This window comes from Bos taurus, chromosome 2 (genome assembly GCF_002263795.3).
Source record: "Bos taurus isolate L1 Dominette 01449 registration number 42190680 breed Hereford chromosome 2, ARS-UCD2.0, whole genome shotgun sequence".
NCBI lineage: Eukaryota > Metazoa > Chordata > Mammalia > Artiodactyla > Bovidae > Bos > Bos taurus.
Window position 1 is genome coordinate 113447313 of NC_037329.1, and position 15731 is coordinate 113463043.

A 15731-nucleotide genomic window follows, 5' to 3' on the forward strand; every position below is an offset into this window, starting at 1 on the left:
CTGTCCTTCCTAAATAAAATTTACATTTTTCACTTTTTTTAAACATAAAGAAATGATCTTTCACTAATGAAATCAGTGTATGGAATGAATCCCTAAATGTGTAGCTTCCAACTGTGTTGGCCTAGTGTCCCCTTGAAGCATCTCACAGACTAAGCTGTTCTTCCCATCTGGCCTTTGCATCACTAACAGCATCTCCTTCTTTCCAAATTTTTCCTGCTAAATGTATATCCTTCCAGGGAAAACTAAAAATAAATCAGTAAATGTGATTCAGTATGGTAAGATACCTGTGAGTAATAGAATAATATTTAATTTAAGATGATTCATTTACATAAACAATACTGTCAAAAGGAAAAAAGTGTCAAAAAGAAATACCCAATGAGTTTCTACTCATTCTACTTTTCTAAGCCAAAGAATTGGCTTTTGAGAGAAGATGAAGTGAAAGTGTTAGTTGCTCAGTCATATCTGACTCTTTGTGACCCCATGGACTGCAGCCTCCTAGACTTCTCTGTCCATGGAATTTTTCAGGCAAGAAAACTGGAATGGGTGGGCCATTCCCTTCTCCAGGGGATCTTCCTGACCCAGGGATTGAACCTGGGTCTCCAGCATTGCAGGTAGATTCTTTACTATATAAGTCAGGGGAATATGTATGTATGTTTATATATATATATATATATATATATATATATATATATATAATCCTAAAGATACAAGGATGGAATGAATTCTAAGTATGATTTTTCCCAATTTTTCTGCCTAACTTGAAGTGTTATTTAATTAACTGCCCTGCTTTACTCAAAGATTTTAAGAAAGTATTTGGGACAATTTTCCACTTTACTGGCACTCTCCATTGCCCTCAGGATCTTGTTGTTTTCTCTTTCCTGACCACTTTAATTAAAACAAACTCTTATAATAATTTTATTCTCACCAAACCAAAGTCAGGAACCAGAGCTTCTCTTTTCACTAGTTTTCCTTCCAACCATTCCCCTGTTGGAGAAGGCAATGGCAACCCACTACAGTACTCTTGCCTGGAAAATCCCATAGACTGAGGAGCCTGGTAGGCTGCAGTCCATGGGGTCACTAAGAGTTGGACACAACTGAGCGATTCACTTTCATGCATTGGAAAAGGAAATGGCAACCCACTCCAGTGTTCTTGCCTGGAGAATCCCAGGGACGGAGGAGCCTGGTGGGCTACAGTCCACAGGGTCACACAGAATCAGACATGACTGAAGCAACTTAGCAGCAGCAGCAGCATTCCCCTGTATTTCACAGTATAATAATTGTTCATAAGAAATAAATTAACATCATAGGAGTCTGTGGAATAGAAAGAACTTAGTGTGTAATTACAAAGAAATATGACTTGATATCAAAGGTATATTTGATTTTAGTTTTTTAAGGAACTTCCTTACTGTTCTCCATTCAGTTCGGTTTAGTTCAGTTGCTCAGTCGTGTCCGACTTTTTGTGACCCCATGAATTGCAGCACGCCAGGCTTCCCTGTCCATCACCATCTCCCGGAGATCACTCAAACTCACGTCCATTGAGTTGGTGATGCCATCTAGCCATCTCATCCTCTGTCGTCCCCTTTTCCTCCTGCCCCCAATCCCTCCCAGCATTAGAGTCTTTTCCAATGAGTCAACTCTTTGCATGAGGTGGCCAAAGTCCTGGAGTTTCAGCTTTAGCATCATTCCTTCCAAAGGACACCCAAGGCTGATCTCCTTTAGAATGGACTGGTTGGATCTTCTTGCAGTCAAGGGACTCTCAAGAGTCTTCTCCAACACCACAGTTCAAAAGCATCAATTCTTCGGTGCTCAGCTTTCTTCACAGTCCAACTCTCACATCCATACATGACCACTGGAAAAACCATAGCCTTGACTAGCCGGACCTTTGTTGGCAAAGTAATGTCTCTGCTTTTGAATATGCTATCTAGGTTGGTCATAACTTTCCTTCCAAGGAGTAAGCGTCTTTTAATTTCATGGCTGCAGTCACCATCTGCAGTGATTTTGGAGCCCCAAAAAATAAAGTCAGACACTGTTTCCACTGTTTCCCCATCTATTTCCCATGAAGTGATGGAACCAGATGCCACAGTCTTCGTTTTCTGAATGTTGAGCTTTAAGCCAACTTTTTCACTCTCCGCTTGCACTTTCCTCAAGAGGGTTTTTAGTTCCTCTTCAATTTCTGCCATAAGGGTTGTGTCATCTGCATATCTGAGGTTATTGATATTTCTCTTGGCAATCTTGATTCCAGCTTGTGCTTATTCCAGCCCAGCGTTTCTCATGATGTACTCTGCATAGAAGTTAAATAAGCAGGGTGACAATATACAGCCTTGATGTACTCCTTTTCCTATTTGGAACCAGTCTGTTGTTCCATGTCCAGTTCTCACTGTTGCTTCCTGACCTGCATATAGGTTTCTCAAGAGGCAGGTCAGGTGGTCTGGTATTCCCATTTCTTGAAGAATTTTCCACAGTTTATTGTGGTCCACACAGTCTAAGGCTTTGGCATAGTCAATAAAGCAGAAATAGATGTTTTTCTGAAACTTTCTTGTTTTTTCGATGATCCAGAGGATGTTGGCAATTTGATCTCTGGTTCCTCTGCCTTTTCTAAAACCATCTTGAACATCAGGAAGTTCATGGTTCACATATTGCTGAAGCCTGGCTTGGAGAATTTTGAGCATTACTTTACTAGTGTGTGAGATGAGTGCAATTGTGTGCAGTTTGAGCATTCTTTGGCATTGCCTTTCTTTGGGATTGGAATGAAAACTGACCTTTTCTAGTCCTGTGGCCACTGCTGAGTTTTCCAAATTCTCCATAGTGGCTGTATTAATTTACATTCCTACCAAGTGCAAGAGGGCTCCTTTTTCTCCACACCTCTTCATCGTTCATTCATTTATTGTTTGTAGATTTTTTGATGACAGCCATTCTGACAGGTGAGAGGTGATACCTCATTGTAGCTTTGATTTTTATTTCTCTAATAATGAACAACGTTGAGCATCTTTTCATTGTTTGTTGACCATTTATAAGTCTTCTTTGGAGAAATGTTTGTTTTGGTCTTCTGCCCATTTTTTGATTGTATTATTTTTTTTGGTATTGAGCTGCATGAGGGAGGGGATATATGTATACACAGAAGCTGATTCACATTGTTGTACATCAGAAGCTAGCACAACATTGGAAAGCAATTATACTCCAATTCAAAAAAAAGGTATATTTGGAGTTTCAGATTTCTATATCATTTTATGCTACATCTATTAAATTGCCTTGTTACTAATAACAGAAATAATGATAAATGATGACTTCAGACAATAAGCCGACTTTTAAGATTTTAATGTCTGTTTTATCATAAGTGATTTAAGTACCTGAATGTTATGCATAAATAAAACAGGTAAAACGTTGAAGTTACACTTAATTCATGAGTAATGACGATTTGGGTGAGCAAAACAAAGTCCCCTTTTTTGTTCCTAGTTTTGTTGGCAACTGAGGTTCTCAATGATTCTGTTCAAAGACTATTTCCAACAGCTAAAAATAAGATCTTTGAATTAATCAGCTAAGCCAGACTGAGCTAAGACTAGGGATGTAAGACAGGGTATGTATTCTGAAGTAGATTAGTCTTGGAGAGGAGCTTGGACATAAATGTAAAAATGCAATCTGGGCCTGGCACTAGAGAATCATGCCTATGTGTCAGTACAAAAAGCAGGTTCATAGGATGGGATCCAGAACTTTAGGTAAGACTCAGAAGTGAAGTGGGTTTGCAATATTCAGGTAATATTACATTGTGAATATGATACTACAGACCATACTGGAAACTTAGAAAAAATGAAAGAAATTCTAAAGAACATTCGTCCACCTTCAAAGTATTTTATTCTTGTTGGGTGAGGTCATCCAGAGGACATGACTGCTGATTGACTTGAGAGTTGGATCCAGGTAACTGGAGGCTTCTCACCCACTTCCCCTGTTCTTGGGATGTAGATTCTGCTTACTATTCCCACACTAGCAGTTGTTTCTAGACATAATTAACCTTAGAGGGTAGAGGCTGTTGAGACTATTTGGACTTAATATGTGATTGAGCCCGTTAAGGGTTCTTTATGGACTTTTAAGATTCTGGTGATGGATGAGAAGATCTACTCGTCTTGTGGCCAACCAAGACAAGCCTTACATATAAATTCTCTTGCTTATTAACTCTGTCACTTACCAATCTGAAGTCTGTCTCTTTTTTTTCAGTTTTTCCTTGCCCTCTATGATTGGAGGTCAGTTTTTAATTTCATCTGGGGATTCCTGAGGTTGCACATTAGCAATTATTAAGTTAGCACTTTACTGTATTGATGCTTTCAATTTGTGATGCTGGAGAAGAATCTTGAGAGTCCCGTGGACAACCAGTAGGCCAAACCAGTCAATCCTAAAGGAAATCAACCCTGAACATTTGTTGGAAGGACTGTTGTGGAAGCTGAAGCTCCAGTACTTTGGCCACCTGATGTGAAGAGCCGATTCATTGGAAAAGACCTTGAAGCTGGGAAAGAGTGAAGGCAAAAGGATAGGGGGCAGCAGAGGATGAAATAGTTAGGTCACATAGGTGACTCAGTGGACATGAAACTGAATAAACTTGGGGAGATAGTGGAGGACAGAGGAGCCTGGCATGTTCAGTCCATGGGTCACAAAGAGTCGGACATGACTTAGTGACTAAACAACAGCATTCCACTTTAGAGCACTTTGCTGGAAATTTATTTATAATATGTTCTCAATAATTTTTAAATAAATGGATAAAATAATAAATCTCCTCTTATGAAACAAGCCTGATATGTGTAGCTGAATGATGGCTCCAAAAGATATCCACGTCTGTATGCCTAGAACCCATGAATGTATCTTATTTGGCCGAAGGGACTTTGCAGGCATGATAAAGTTAAGGATCTACAGATGGGGAATTATTTAGAATTACACAAATGGGTCCAAGATATCATCACAAGAATTCTTATACGAGGAAGGCAGAGGGAGATCTGACTACAGAAGAGGCAGAGGAACCGTGACAGTGGTTGGATGATGCCAGGAAGTACATGTGGCCTCTAGAAGCTGGAAAAGATAAGGATTCTCTCCTGAAGCCTCTTGAAGGAACCAGCCCTGGTGATGCATTGACTCTAACCCATTGAAACTGATTTTGGACTTCTGGCTTCCAGAACTGGCAGAGAATTACGTTTGTTATTTTGAGCCCTCAAGTTTGTGAGAAGCTTATAGCAGCCATAGGAAACAAATACATCTGGTAAAATAATATATTTATGAATAGAAAAGTGAGATGGCTTTCTAAATCCAGTCAGTGGCATCTTATTTTAAGGCTTAGGGAAAAACGAAATCTGTGCATGTGTAAATAAGTGCATTGGTATGTAATAAAGGGCATACTGAACTTTAAAATTTTGTTTTCAGTTTCTAAGAACTCCTGACATTATTGCTTGGACACGTGATCTTCTCTCCTCATCTTTTCTCTTCTGCTTTTGACAAAATAGAGAGGTACGAGTCTTTTCTGTAAAAGAATATGATTAAGAAAACTCAAAGATATAATATCTCTGTAGTAATTTTTAGACACTTAAAAACACATCATGGACCAGGTCAAATATTAAAGGAGCAGATTGGTATTGAAAGAGCAATCCAAAAAGATTGAAAAAAGATGCTAGAGACATGTTAAAAGAGCATATCAGAATTAATTTTTGCATTGTGACTAGGACTAGAGATACTGTCATAACAAGAGAATAAAATGTAGAAAGAGTAATGCAAATAGTACATGCATATGTGTGCTCAGCAGCTCAGTCATGTCTGATTCTTTGGGGCCCTATGGACTGTAGCCCACTAGGCTCCTCTGTCCATCGGATTTTCCAAGCAAGAAAGTGGAGTGGATTGCCATACCCTTCTCCAAGGAATCTTACCGACCCTGGGAAGGAACCTGTATCTCCTGCATCTCCTGCATTGGCAGGAAGATTCTTTATGAATGAGTTACAGGGAAGCCTGTAAATAGTACAGAACTTCCAATTTTAGAGGCACAACATTTTGCTTATGGTTGGTTTCTGGCACTTAGCTTACTTTCTTAGGAAAAGTCATTCAAACATGCTTGGGGCAAGGAAAAGAAAAAATAATGGAATTTTTGCTTTGCCTTATTATGCATTCAGAAAAGGACCTAGTCACTCTAATTTAGATTGTAAACCTTTTTGGATCATTCTTTTTCTCTCTGTGTGCCACCAGCTCTGTGCTGTGCTTAGTCGCTCAGTTGTGTCCGACTCTTTGTGTCCCCATGGACCGTAGCTCACCAGGCTCCTCTGTCCATGAGGATTCTCCAGGAAAGAATACTGGAGTGGGTTGCCATGCCCTCCTCCAGGGGATCCTCCCAACCTAGGGATTGAACCCAGGTCTGCCGCATTACAGACAAATTCTTCACCATCTGAGCCATCAGGGAAGCCCAAGAATACTGGAGTGGGTAGCCTATCCCTTCTCCAGGGGATTTTCCCTACTCAGAAATCAAATCAGGGTCTCCTTTGCAGGTGGATTCTTTACTAGCTGAGCTACCAGGGAGGCCTGCCACCACTCCTACCCTTCTTTATTTCCAATATGCTCTGTATTCACTCAATCAGCCATTAACACCTTTGAGCTAGATTATGTGGTGGGTATGAATGTTATAATCCCTCTCTGAGCAGTATAAAAACTCAGCCAATCACAAATAACCGTGACATAAACAGAAGAATATGAAAAGAACTCAGAGTAAGGGAGATATGAATAGAAACCTAGAGAAGTGTTTTTTTTTTTTTTTAATCTAACAAGAAATCAGAAAAGAATTAGGTTTTTTAGAAGTAGACTTGCACTGAGCTTTGAATTCAGTGGATGCTAAAGGAGGGGAAAGATGTTTCAAATGAGAAAAAAAGGAGATAAGAAGCAGAGTTGGGACAATGGCCTAAAATGTGGAAGAGGAGCAGAAGAAGGTAAACCCAAGGGGATGTATTTGCCCAGAGGTGTGTATTGTACTAAGGAGTTTCAATCTCATACTGAAGGCAAGAAGGATGTTAAGCAGGACTTTATGAAGAAGAAACAAAGTCATGTAAGATGGATTGACAAGGGGAGTGTGGCAGAAGGCCCTGTTGAAAAGTCATTATAAGAAATTAGATGAAAGAAATATTGAATTTGGATAGCGTCTGAGAAATTAGGAAGGAAGAAAAGGGTATCAAATTATAATAATAATGTAAAGTTATTAAAACAATGTTAGTGCAGTCCAACTTGAAGTGAAGAAAGAAATTTAAGCTTAATAATACATAATTTTAATAAATAATACATTATTTTAGATGAGTATATTATAATAACAATAGCTAAACTTTAGGATTTACTATTTTCTTGCTCTGTATGTGTGCTCAGTTGCTCAGTCTTGTCTGACTCTGCAAACCTAAGGACTGTAGTCCACCAGGCTCCTCTGTCCATGGGATTTCCCAAGCAAGAATACTGGAGTGGGTTGCCATTTCCCTTCTCCAGGGGTTCTTCCTGACCCAGGGATAGAACCCATGTCTCTTACATCGCAGGTGGGTTCTTTACCACACTGAGCCACCTGGTGAAGGAGAGGACAAAGACAGGGAGGATCTATGTGGTCTAAGCAATCAAAGTGGAATTTAGTGCTTTGGTAAGGAAAGCAGAATTTTGATTCTGAAAAAAAATGAGGGATGAAGGAAGAGTGGAAAATATATACAGCTCATATTTATGTGACACTGTTTTAGATAGCTTTTACATAATTGAGTTCTTTGAGGGGAGTAATAGAAAATAAGTGATGAGATGGTTAGGGTTCTATTGGGAGGTTTGCATGCCAACTTAGAGAGTTTCAAGCTGGCAGGAACTTTCCCAAAGAGTAGCATGGTGCACAGACACAGATGGTTCCCAACTGATGGTGGTTCAACTGACTACTTTATGATGGTGTGATACCCATTCAGTAGAAACTTGACTTCAAATTTGGAATTGTACTCTTTTCCTGAGGCTGAGATATGTGGTAGGTTCCCCTCTCGTGAGCAGCTGAATCCTGAGGTTGGGATATGTGGTAGATACCCCTCTCGTGAGCAGCTGAAGCTCCCAGTCAGCCAAGTGATTATGAGAGTGAACAATGGATACACTTACCACCATTCTGCATTCATACAACCATTCTGTTTCTCACTTTCAGTGCAGCATTTCAAAAAATTACGATTGTCAACACCTTATAAAATGGGCTTTGTGTTAGATGATTTTGCCCAAGCATAGGCTAGTGTTAGGTATTCTGAGCACATTTATCAAAGGCTAAGCAGAGCTACATTTGGTAGGTTAAGTGTATTTACTGCATTTTTGACTAAAGATATTTTCAACTGATGATGGGTTTATCAGGATGCAGCACCATCATCAATCAAGGAAGAGCTGTATGTATTTCAGTGGCAATGATTCTCATGCTCAAATTTGTTGAAGACAAGAGCAAAGCAGCACTGGAGATGAATAACAGGACAGTGACATTTAGGATGACCACCAACTTCTCTCAGTTTAGCTCTTAAAAATCTGGCAAATCAACTAATTTCTCCCCATGTCCACAACTCTCTCCTTAGTCCCAGGTACCATTAATGAACTCCTTGCTATTTAAATAGCACACCCCCCCTGCAAATTACTAACCTGCTCTTCCCTTTCCTTGCCATCCTTATGCAGCCAGAGGGAATTTTCAAAATCATCCCCCATCCCCAGTTGCCATCACGCTGCTCTTAGGTTGAAGGCAAGAATTCTCCCCTTGAATGATAAGGTCAGGCACACCCAGCTCTCTGTCAGCCCTCCAGCCTCCCCTTGACCATGCTGCTGAGGACTGGCTGAGTAATCAGGGCACATTGGTCCTCTTTTTTCCTGCTGCTTTCTTCTACCAGATCTTTGCTTATCTGTACCCTCCATCAGGAATGTTCCCCTTCTCCTCGCCAACATAACACCTTGTCTTCCTATTACTCTCAACTCAAACAGTACTCATCAAGTGCTCCCCTCACCTGCAGGCCCAGGTCAGATCTCCCCATTGACGCACCCCTGCTTCCAACCTGACTCCCATAAAACTACAGAGCTGCTCTTGTCTGGCACTAGTCAACTGGCGACTTAATATTTTTTGTGTGTTCTTTGATTGATTTTTTTTTGTCAATTTGCTTTCAAGATTATTTAGGACAGAAATTCTATCTCATTTAGCTCTCTATTTTACTAAAGACCCTAACAAAGAGCATGCAGTGGGTGCCAGAAAATAGTGTTAATAAATGAATCAAATAAATCTAAATAAATGAATTAAATTTAAATAAAAATTTCAAATGAATGAATGAAAAATAAATAAATGAATTAAATAAGTGTGACTAAATGAATTAAATTTGAATAAATTAATTAATTAGATAAAATAAGTGAATATGTAAATGTAAATAAATGACTTTTTTTAAATGACTTGGAAAAGAAGCAGATAGATTAGACTATTATGCAATACTTCAGGTATAAAGTAGCTGTAGATGAGAGCAGGGTATGAAATACAGAGGTAGTTTTAAACATCTTGTATAACTTGTTGCAGACATTGAAAATAATATGTGGACACTAATTAAAATATTTTGATTCCATATATTGTCATTCAGTCATAAGTCATGTCCGACTGTTTGTGACCCCATGGACCGCAGCACATCTGGCCTACCTGTCTCTCACCACCTCCCAGAGTTTGCTCAAACTCATGTCCACTGATCTGGTGGTGCCATCCTACTATCTCATCCTCTGTTGCCCCCTTCCCCTCCTGCCCTCAATCTCTCCCAGCATCAGGGTCTTTCCCAATGAGTCAGCTCTTCGCATCAGGTGACCAAAATATTGGATATTCAGCTTCAGCTCTGTACTTCCAATGAATATTCAGGTTGATTATACATAATAATAGCAATTTTAAGGTCAGTGACCTTTTCAAATATTTTTAGGCATAGCTTAAAAGAAAGAAGAGTGCAATATTATCATGGAGTACTTATGCGGCATCATTATTGTGAGAGGGAGAAATCTGATGCATTAACCTCAAAAATCATAAACAGGGGATTTATCCAGGCTGTGATTAGGGGAGCATGATGCAAGTCATTCTGACTTGCTTGTGACTGCTGTGGTGGACTTTATCCGGCTGAGTTTCTAGAAAAAAAAAAACCTCATCACAGGCTATTTAATCAGGTCTTAGGATGGTTATCAAATATAATATTTCAAGGATCTCTAGAGTGACAAGAAATCAGCACTGACAAGTCATTCCCCAAAGGACCATGGTGTGAAATGATAATAAATGGAAGGAGAAGTTACTATAATGACCAAAAATTAAGTCCTGAGCTTAATTGGTGAACAATTTGTTGAGAAATAGGTCAGTAGATCTTTGTCACAATCCAGGCTTCTTTGTAACTTAAAAGAAAAGGTCAAATGAATTTTAAAACCACCAAAATCAATCTGTCTACATGGCCTTAGATTGCCTTCATCATAGAACCAAGGATTAGGTATATCAAACTAGACATTAACTTCAGTGGCTCAATCATATGCAGAATACTCAAAGACTAACGTTAGATAATGAAAAATGCAGACTTAAATCTGACAGTTATAGCCAGCAGCATATAATTTGCTTATTATTTTCAGAAAAGCAATTAGGTGAAGATGATATAATTATCTATATAGGGAGAAGAATGTGCCTAGAAAAAATTGTAATATAATTATCTCATTATCCCATCTGTGTTAAGGCCATCTGATGATCGATCACATAGGTTTAGAACCACTCAGTTTTCACATATAACACCAGGCAAACAAATTTAAAGAGCACGTATTTTGGTTCGGTGGCAGGGAATTGATTTATGAGGTGCTACCAGGCATGTTTAGCACAGGAAGGTCCTCCCATTTTCATTTATAAAGTGGTTATTTCATAGTGTTCTTCATAAGGGCTCACATTTGGCCCATTTAATCATATTACATTAAGAGTGATAGAACATGCTTCCAAATCCAAAAAATTGCTTTAAAATAGCATTTCATAAATGATCATCATAATTTCATTACTTTCCAAATGTAGAAAATGATACACCGAGTCTTTAAAAGCTTTGGTGAAGTTCGGGTAAAAAAAGAACTTCGTTCTTACCAAAGGGAAGCTAATTCTCCTAAAACTTATGGGTACCTCGTCATCTCTTCTGGTTAACATTATCTACTGCTGTGCTATGGGCCATATCTAGTGCTCTAGATTATTTCACTTTTATTTGGCCAAGCTGTTTTCAAAAGTTTTGGGAAGAGATCATTTCATCAAAACTTCAGTTTTTAAATACACTGAAAACTAATACAATAAGATAAAGATTAACACTGACTTAATTATCCACTCCCCAAATGAAAAATGTACATTTCTACACAATTTGATTTATGCCATAATATGGTCAATTAAGAATCTAGCCATGGCTAGTAAACAGAGTCCAAAATATACTCTTGGATCAGGTTTCTTTTTCCTGCATTAATATGATATTTATTGGGGAATTATAATGAATGATAATAAATATCTTGTGTACAGCTGAGAAATACATAATATATAAATATATGTGTATATATACATATATAATTTTTGTAACTAAACTTACATGTTTCATAATTACCCTTATAATTTTTGCTCTGTAAATATTACTTTCATTAGGAAGATGGAAGTTTTGGATTCATGCCCAAATCTCCCCATTGTCATGCAAATTATGCCTCTTAATCTGAATTTAGTTGGGTCTGCCTTAATTGTTATAATAGTTAAGATTTCCATATTGTGCTTAGTGCTTTAAATAATTTATAACATTTAATCCTTCAGAGAACTTGTCCAACGTTTACAACTAGCAAATGGTGGAGACAGGGTTGGAACCCAGGTCTCCTTTACTCCATGGCCCATCTTCCAAATCTTTCTTTTGCTTCCATGTTGAGATGTGTTATAGCAGAGCTTCTCTAACTTTAATGGGGTTATGAATCACTGGAAATCTTGTTAAAATTCAAATTCTGATTTGGCAAGTCTTGAGGAGAGCCCAAGAGCCTGTATCTCTAACCAGTTCCCAAGTGACACATATGCTGCTGATTTATGAAACCCACCTTTCACATGTGGGTTTATATCCCTTAACCTAGAGAAGATCGGGCTTCTTTGGTGGCTCGATGGCTCAGTGGTAAAGAATCTGCCTGCCAATGCTGAAGACTCGGGTTCTACCCCTGGATCAGGAAGATCCCCTGGAGAAGGAAATGGCAACCCACTCCAGTGTTCTCATCTGAGAAATTCCAGGGACAGAAGAACCTGGCAGGGCTACAGTCTCTGGGGTTGCAAAAGGGTGCAACTTAATGACTAAACAACAAGAAGAGAAGAATGTCCTTGTTTATTTTTATATGCATGCCAGGATATACATGGTGATGTTTTCCAGTAATGTATTATCAAGCAGTCTCTAGGTAAGCAGGTCTTACAGAGAAATGAGAATCAGGCTCTGCCATTTCTCTGTGGGTTCTTGGCATTTGATTTCTCAGAGTTGATTTCTTCATGAATCACTAAAAAATGGATAGGTAGGAATAAGTCATCACCATATAAATTTTACTGAGTGCTTATTTCAAGCCTTGAACCAGCCTGACTGCTTTACATTGGTTCCACTATTTCAACTTCAAAAGAATTTTATGAAGTAAATTCAGGCATTACAAGACTAAGTTCTATGAATGTTTATGATTCTAAATGATATTGTGAACTTAAAGAGCTACTTTTGTCTGAAATAACTCAGCAGAATTTATGGATATAAGAGCAAGATGGCATCAGATAAGTTATAGAAGACACATGTCAAGTCATGGCCTCAAATCTTATTTCCTTACTTTAGGCAATTGTGTAAACTATCAGAACCTCAGTGTCCTTATCAATAGAGATGGGAGAGCATTATCTATCTTAGAGTATATTTGCAGTACTTCAGTGGGATGGTTTATGCCAAGAATCTAGTGTTTTGCTTGATAGAAACTCAAATAGCAGTCACTGTGTTCATCGTAACATCAGTGAGAGAATTAAAATATTATGATTATTTCCCGTCTTATTGCACTGAATGTATGAAAATGCAATGATCGGCATGTGATCTCTATCAACTTTCTCCCTCAAAATCTGAAATAACATATCAGGATCTTAGTTCTTAGTTTTCCCATGAGAATTATAGTCCCATCATTTTTTTTTTTTTATGCTTTTCCACTTCAAGGTGATTTGTTTTCTTAGAACTTTCACAATTAGCAATAAATATTTTCATTCAACTTATGCAAGTTACAAGCTTAATTTTTTTAAATGCTTAATTTCAATTGAATTGTAGTAATAGAAATATAGCTAGCTATTAAAAAGATTGAAGTGAATTAACTGTGAAGCTATCTCTTCAGAAGCAAATTATGGCACTTACTTGGATGAATGGATCATTGACTTTGGATATTAAAGTGACCTATTTGTTTAAATGTATTAAAACCTAATTACTAAAATAGCCATGCATAGTGTTAACAGATAGTTAGAACTATAGTTCTTGATAATTGAAAACACAAAATTTCCAAACTGGTTTCTGAGGAAGTGGAATAAAAATATTCCAAAGAGTTGTCATACAGGAAATAACCATTCCATTCAGTCCTCTTTTCATTCGTCCCATACCCACTGAATACCTCCACAAAGCCAGGTCCCTGACAAGGGCATGGAACAGAAAAATGAATAAGGTGTGCAGAATCTTAAGGAACTTACTGTTTTAACCTGACAGATATATTAGCAGAAAATTTGAATATAACTTGTATCATGAGAGAGGACATATTGCAAGGCCAACAAATAGGTTACCTGGGGACATTTGCAACCACATCATCTTCATGAGTATAAAACATAGACTAGAGACAGTGTACTCGTTATGTAAACAAAACTTCAAGGTAAATCTTCTTGCCTGTCCCCACTCTCCTTTCCTTTCAAATGTATTGCTCCCTGGAGCTCCCCATACAGAAATTCTGGGACCGCTCCAACAGGTATTATGACACTATAAAAAGTCCATTCTTCTGCCTGAAGCCTTTGGAGAAAAGCTAAACTTAAAGTAAGATTTAAAGAAGTTTTCAGGCAAAAAAAAAAAAATTAGGAGTAGGGCATTCCACACAGGAAAAATGACAAAAGATTTTAAACCAGGCAACATCATCAATCACGGCCAGGTGTCTGGACAGTTTTCTCCTCCTCTGTTTCTTTGTCTGCAAAATAAAAACAATCATCCTTATATCTTTGAAATGCTGTGCAGATGACATGCTTGGCAAATTGAATGAGCTAGATAAATGCTAATTCTGATATTCCTGCCTGTCTGGAAGGATGTCAGATGCAAACTTATGTGAGTAAGAAAGTAAGTCTTGTATCATTTGGTTGTGCCAAGTCTTAGTTGTTTCATGCGGAATCCAGTTCCCTGATGAGGAATCGAACCCAGGCCCCCTGAATTGGAAGTGTAGAGTCTTAGCCACTGGACTACCAGGGAAGTCCCAGGGAAGTTCTGAGTTGGTGGAAAACAGAGTAAGTATGGCAGAGGAAGGGATGAGGGATCTTCACCTGAGACTAGAAGCAGGTCATGCAGACTTTGATGTCATGGTGAGATCTATCTATCCCTTCAGCACAAGGAAGCAATGGAAATTGTGGGTTTTTTTGCTTATTTTTTAAAAGCAGAACAATTAGATAATCATATTTAAAAGCATAGAAAAATCATCCTGGCAGCAGCATGGAGAATAAATAGAACCAGGAGATGAAATCAGAGACAACAAAAAAAGGATCCTGCAACAGTTCAGTAAAGAGAGAACAACAATTAATTAAAATGGCAATGGGTGTATGTCAGAGGCCATAATAATATTGTAAAGTAATTATCCTCCAATTAAATAAATATTTTAAAAAGGCAATGGTAAGGTAGAGGAAAGAAATGAGAGATCTGGAAATCTTATCTGGTGGATAAATTGATAGGGCTGTAGTCAGTCGAAAATGGGAATGTCAGGGAAGTAGGAGAAATCAGGAGTTTGAAAAAAACAGTAGTGGGTGGGGTGATGTTAGTGCCAAAACCTCCCTGTTTTTGTAAGCAAAAACACTACATTACTGAGTCCATTTTATTCTGGGGTATTTCTTGGCCTTTTCCATGGCCTGAAGTTTTCATGGATGGATTGGGAAGGGAAAAGGAAGGAGAGTGCATGGTTGAGAGGGTTTGGGGATGTCTCACTTCTGTTTCTTGTCTCCTGTCCCACTTGCTTACTGATTTCCCTGGTGGCTCTGGTGGAGGTTGGGAGAGGCTGAGCTTCAGCAGTGCAGGGGCACTGGCTCTGGCGGGGCTGACTATTGGATGGTAATCACTACTTCCACCAGAGATGGAACAGTTCTTTAGTTCTTCCAGGAATGTGTCAGAGATTGTGAAGAGGTGGTGACCTCCAAAGAGGAGAACTGTGCATATGATTCTTCTACTCAATTTTTCTGTCTTTACATTTTGGAAACACTGACTCCAAAAGAGCTTACAAGTCAATGAACTGCTTATATGTTCACCTGAGGTGGATCTTAAGGTTAACTTAGAGTTCAGGATAATTTGTAAATACATTTTGAACATGTTTTATCCTGAGGACAACTAAAAACTTTACTCTATTTAGAGTCTATATTAATTGGTTTATATTATAAAATCTCCAACTGATTATAATTGTTTCTGACAGTTTTTGTCCAAAGTAAGATTCTCAGTGCTACTTTTAGTCTGTAGTGATTTTTTAAAAATGTTCCCTGA